Source organism: Canis lupus, chromosome 36 (genome assembly GCF_003254725.2).
Source record: "Canis lupus dingo isolate Sandy chromosome 36, ASM325472v2, whole genome shotgun sequence".
NCBI classification, from domain to species: Eukaryota; Metazoa; Chordata; class Mammalia; order Carnivora; family Canidae; genus Canis; species Canis lupus.
Genome location: NC_064278.1, coordinates 4,762,132 through 4,768,060, shown reverse-complemented (window position 1 = coordinate 4,768,060; position 5,929 = coordinate 4,762,132).

The window sequence follows — 5,929 nt, the reverse complement described above, 5'->3', positions numbered from 1 at the left end:
ATTTGGGTAAGACTCATGACAAACAGGAATGTGCCTGGCAAGGAACAAGCAAGGTGCTGAGCAAGCTCTGTGGGGAGCGGATTTGTCACACCACCCTCTCTGAGAGGCTGGGGTACAGGCCAGTTCTGGGGATTCGGGGCAGGAACTAGAAATAGGTAGGTCTAGAGCTGAGGGCAGGAGGTTCATTTGGGAAAAACTCACTGAGGCCTTGGGGCAGAGCCATGGGTCATTTTTATAGAGCACCAGCCCCTCACCTAGGATGCGGAGGTCCAGGGTGGCATATGGTGGTGCTTACAAGAGGGCAAATTCCCTCCTTTCTGAGTGATTGTGAGGTATACCTAGAGCATGGCTCATGGGAGGCAGCTCCATCCTATTGCCCACCTACTGCCAGGCCTTGGGTGCCAGGGATCACTCAGGCCGTGCCATAGTCCTTCCCCTGTGGGCACCCCGGGCTTAGTGACCTCCAGAGTCAATGTTAGGCTATTGTTGGGCCAGTTGTGTTTGCTAAAGCTCTTTAAAACAATTTGTACAATCACAGGCCTGTTACACACTGTATTCGGGGCTCTGAAAAGGGTTCTTGTGAAGGCAAACCTCCAGAAGACCCCAGGGCAGGGGATGGGGGCACTCCCTGCTTTTCCCCGTCTGGCTGCCAGCCCTGTGGCTGCAGCTGGCACTGGAGTGAGGCTTAGTCTGCTGAAGACCTTGAGCAAACTGAACAACACTGTCCTTGAAGCCCACGAAGGTCCACGTTGGCATTAGTAGTGGAGAACAAATGAGGAATTGTCCAGAGGCTTCCTTGTGCTCTGCTGAGGGTTAGTCATGGACTCCTCGGGGGGGCAGGAAGGCAAGAACGAAGCGGGCCCAGTGGCTGCAAACCCGGGTGCCCCTCTGTATAGAAAGCCCCTTCCTCAGTAGGCCAGCTCAGCAGGCTGCATGCCTGCCTCGGGCTCTCCAGCTGAGCAGGCGAGGGAGGATCCTGGGCTGGGCTCTGCTCTCTGTACCCGGGCACAGCTGGGAATATCAATATTGGTTATCTGGGCATGCTTGTGCCAAACGCCATGCCCAGCACCTTGCTTATGTTCACAGCAATTGGCCCCAGGAGACAGATGGTTCCTGCAGCAGTGCCCCCAAGGTTAGAGATGAGGGAGCAGGTGCAGACAGTCTGTATCCAAGGCTCCATGGCCAGTGAGCACAGGGCCAGGGCGAGAACCCTGGTGCGTCCAAGTTAACCTGGAGCTCTTCACCTTAGTGGGACTTAGCAGATAGACATGCTGGGTTTCGGTGAGCAAACTGCTTCTCTCTGAGCTGCAAGTGGCTCATCTGTGAAGAGGGCCTAATAGGCCCCCGTCCTGGGAATTAGACGAGTATGGACAGAGCCTAACTCTGGGCTTGGCATGCAGGAGGAGCTAAATTTTGCTCTTTATCCTTCCTTTAGACACGGGGTACTCTCATTGGAGTCCAGGATGGGCATGAGAGAGGTTGTGGCCACTCCCTGCTTCCCTTTCAGCCCCAGAGCATATAACAATGGGAGTGCCTGGATGCCTGTCAGGTCAGTCAAGGAGGATCTGTGAAGCTGCAAAGTGACCTTGGGCCCCGATGGCATCCTGGCCACTCTTCCCTGGCCATTGGATTCATCTTAAGCTGGTTGTTCCTGCTGGGTTGGAACAGTGCCCTGAACACTGGGGAGCTACAGTGCAGTGCTCTTACCTGCCCAAGATGCCCATCCTTTCCCTGGACTTGCTCCTCTATGGCCCAAATCTTGGCTCTTGACCCTCTTCTCTTCTCCTCTCCCCACCACTGGCCCCATTCTCCAGAACCCTGATAGATTGTGTAGCAGGCTAAAAAATGGTCCCCAAAAGATATCCACATCTAATCCTGGAACCTGTGAATGTTACCTTGTATGCAAAAAAGGACTCCACAGATATGATTATGTTAAGGATCTGGAGATGGGGAGATTATCTAAGTAGGTCTTAAATACAATCACAAGAGTCCTTGTGAGAGAGAGGCAGAGGGAGATTTCACACACAGAGGGAAGAGACGGCAGTATGAAGATGCAGGCAGAAATTGAAGCGATGTGGCCACAAGCCAACAATGCTGGCAGCAACTAGAAACTGGAAGAATTGAAGAACAGATTCTTCCCTTGAGCCTCTGGAGATAGTGTGGCCTTGCTGACACCCTAATTGAGACCCCGTGATACTGATTTTCAAATCTGGCCTCCAGATTTGTGAGAGAATATCTGGGTTTTATTTTTTTAGTTTCTTAAAATTCTGTTAAAATATACATAACCTAAAATTTATTATTTTAACCACTTTTAAGTATACAGTCTATGACATTAGGTACATTCACATTGTTTTGCAATCATGTTTATTCATCTCCAAACTATTTCATCATTCCAAATTAAAACTCCATACCAATTAAACAATAACTCCCCCTCCTCCTGTCCCACAGCCCCTGGCAAACAATCTTCTACTTTCTGCCTCTGTGAATCTGACTACTCTGACTACTTTGGGTACATCATATACAGGGAGTCACACAATAATTTTTTGTGTCTGCTTTATTTCACTAAGTTTAATGCCTTCAAGTTTCACCCATGTCATAGCATGTATCAGAATTTTCTCCCTTTCTAAGTCTGAATTATATTCAATTGTATGTATACACATTTTGTTTAACCATTTATTCATCAATGGACACTGGGTTATTTCTACCTTCTGACGATTATAAATAATGTTGCAAATTTCTGTTTTAAGCCACCAAGTCTGTAGTAATTTGTTACAGTAACCATAGGAAACTAATACTAATACATTGGTAATTGGATCCCTGGAATCCCCATTTTCCTCTCTATAGGTCAAACAGGAAAGCAGTGTTTCTTACCTGCTTAAGACAGTTAAGCAGTGGTCAGCTGATGCTTTGCATCAGAATCACCTGGAGGAAGGGTGGAGGCAAGACACTTCTTTTTAAACATACAGATTCCTAGGTTCTGCCTCATATCTTCAGAATCAGACTCTGACAGGATAGGACCAGGGAAGCTGTATTTTTAACCTGTGCATCAGAAGTTTGTATTTATTTATTTATTTATTTATTTTATTTATTTTTACTTTTTTTAGAGAGAGAGACAGCATGTATGTGTGAGTGGGGGTTGGGTGGGAAGAGGCAGAGGGAGAGGGAGAGAGAAAATCCCAAGGAGGCTCCATGCCCAGAACAGAGCCAGATGCAGGGCTCAATCTCCCAACCCTGAGATTATGACCGGGCCAAAATCAAGAGTCAAACACTTAATTGACTGACCCACCCAGGCACCCCCAAAGATTTTAATATAATGTTTGAGCATTAGCTTAATGGGTCATTTCTTCCAAATACAATGTTTGATTATATGTGTCTTCTGGATATAATCCCTTAACCTGAGGGAATGACCTTTCCAGTGGGGGGTGTGAGGCATAAAGGTGAGATGCAGTTCTCTGAGGTGTCAAATCACAAGGCAGGTAGACTGGACAGATGACAGAAAACACCTGTTATGTCAGAAGTGGAATGCAATTTTTCTTTTTTTGGTCTAGGAGAAAGAGTTGTTCTTAGTGGGAGAACTGTGCTTTTGTTGTTTCTCACAACTACAGGAGCATCCCTAGTGCTAAGAGATGAGATCGCTGGGTCTGACCTGGATGGATAAGGATGAAACAAAAGAAGACTAAAAAGCTCTTGGAAATCAAGAAATGTTGAGGTTTTGCCAGCATCCAGGAGAGGGAAGAGATGAGAGGATAGAAGAACAGACTTGCAGGAGATGGCTCTCTCTAGAGAGAGCTCTTAGGAGAGTGTGGGGCACAGTGTCATGGGTGGGGCATATGAGAGACAGAATCAGAGAGGAAATCCCTACTGGTGAGCAGAAGCTCACCAAAATTAGGAAGAGTGATGTCTGTCTGAGAGTGAATTTACTTCCTATTTTGTGCTATAATTACCCTCTTTGGCCACAAAACCTTCAGTAAAATCTGTTGCATGAAACAGTGTACAAAGAACTTTACAAGAAAGGAGGACAAGAAATTTTGAGCCATGCCAAGACATGTTAAGAAAGGAGAGAGGTGGGCACAGCAGGAGTTGGGGGGGACAGTGAGGAAGCAGCTGGAGCAAGAAATGACCAGAAGAATGTGAGCCCCTGCCCCTGGAAATTCATACATAGTTTAGGGGATGCCAGACTTTCTGCAGTAGGTGGAATGAAGGCTTTCTAATCTATTTAATTTGGTATTGGTGGGTCTCTCTGATAGAAGGGGCGTGTGTGTGCGTGTGCGTGTGTGGTATGTAAAACAAGATTCATCAAATTATTGAAAGGCTGAAAAAAGATTCTGGAGATAGAGATTAATAAAAATACAAACTCCTCTTTTTGATATTTTTCCTTCGTTCTCCTAGGCCAAATGCATAAGTATGCAGAATTTAAATAATTGTTTTTAAGTTGAATCAATTTTGGAACAGAGAGAGTTAGAGGTTTATAGACTCCCTCAGTCGTCAGTGATTGCTGATTAATGATGCTGGAGTCTGTAATTATACTGCTGTCAGGAGGCTGAGTGTCCTCGATAAATCCAGGCTCATCTGCCTTCCCAAGACACTGGCAGAGGAGTGTCTTGATTTATCCCCCAATTGGCACATATTCTCTTTACTGTACCTTAGAGAATGCTCAACTACTTAATGGTTTGAGAGGTCAATTTTCATCTTGCTTGTATTGAGCAACCTAGAATTTAAGTGTCCTTGCCCATAACTATGAGAGCATAAATTGGTCTTTTCTTCCTATTGCCTTGTCGGTTCATTTTTTTCTCTAACTTACCCCTTTCATTCAAAAACTGGGTGTGGTAAACTGCAAGAATGGTAATAACTCACCACTCCTCTCTGAATTCATGCCCTTTAAAATGTGACTTTGCCACTCTTCCCATTAAGAGCTGGAATGATGGAGTCTATTTTGCTCCCCTTTAAATCTGAGCTGGCTTTGTGTTAAGAGAATACGGTAGAAGGGACAATATGCCTGTTTCAAGGCTGGACCTCAAGAGGTCTTTCACTCTTCTACTCTGAGAATGCTTCCAGCTGCCATGTGAATAGACTCAGGCTCAGCTGCTGCTTGATAAAAGACGCATGTCTGTCACCCTCTCCCACTGTCCCCTGTCCTCAGATCAGAGCCTGTATGACCTGCAGCTAGCCCCAGCCAATGCCAGAAAAACCACTCAATGGAGCCTAGTTTAATCAGCTTAATTGCTGAATCATGAACTAAATAATGATTGTTTTAAGTCTGGTTTGCTATGCAGCATTATTATGGCAATAAATAGCCAATACACTGGGTACCTAGCATACACTAGGAGTCTGGAGCCACACAGAATGAGAGAGAGATGAGTAAGTCAGAGTTCTTACACTTGAGGAGCTCACAGCCTAGTGGAGCAGATAGGCTGACACTTATTTGCAATAAGAAATGACAGGGGGACAAATTTTTACTGAGAACAAGCTATATGCTAGGCAGGATGCTAGGCATTTTAACACAGTCATCTCACTAGTTTTTGCTGCAAGCCTATGCAGCTGACAGTCTTATTGACCCATTTTAGAGATAAGAATACTGAGACAAGTTAAATCAGTTCCTGACTCCAAAGCCCATGTCCTGATCTCTCTCTACAACATGTTTAAATCTTAAAGAATTGGACCAAAGGATAGCCAGTACTTGGGGGAAAGAGGCAAAACCTCACTGAGACATGGCTATTGGAGGAGACTGGGAGCCTGAGGACAGAGGCCACTGAATCAGCCTAGGGGGCAGCTGTTGTAATGCTGACTTGGAGAAACCTGATAGCACATTCAGGCTGGGGGCCTGCTAGGGACCTGGAAATGTCTTCAGCTCATTTCTGCATGGAGGCTAAGAAGGCAGGACATAACCTGTGGGAGGCAGGGATGCATGGAGACAGGAGAAATTTTGTTT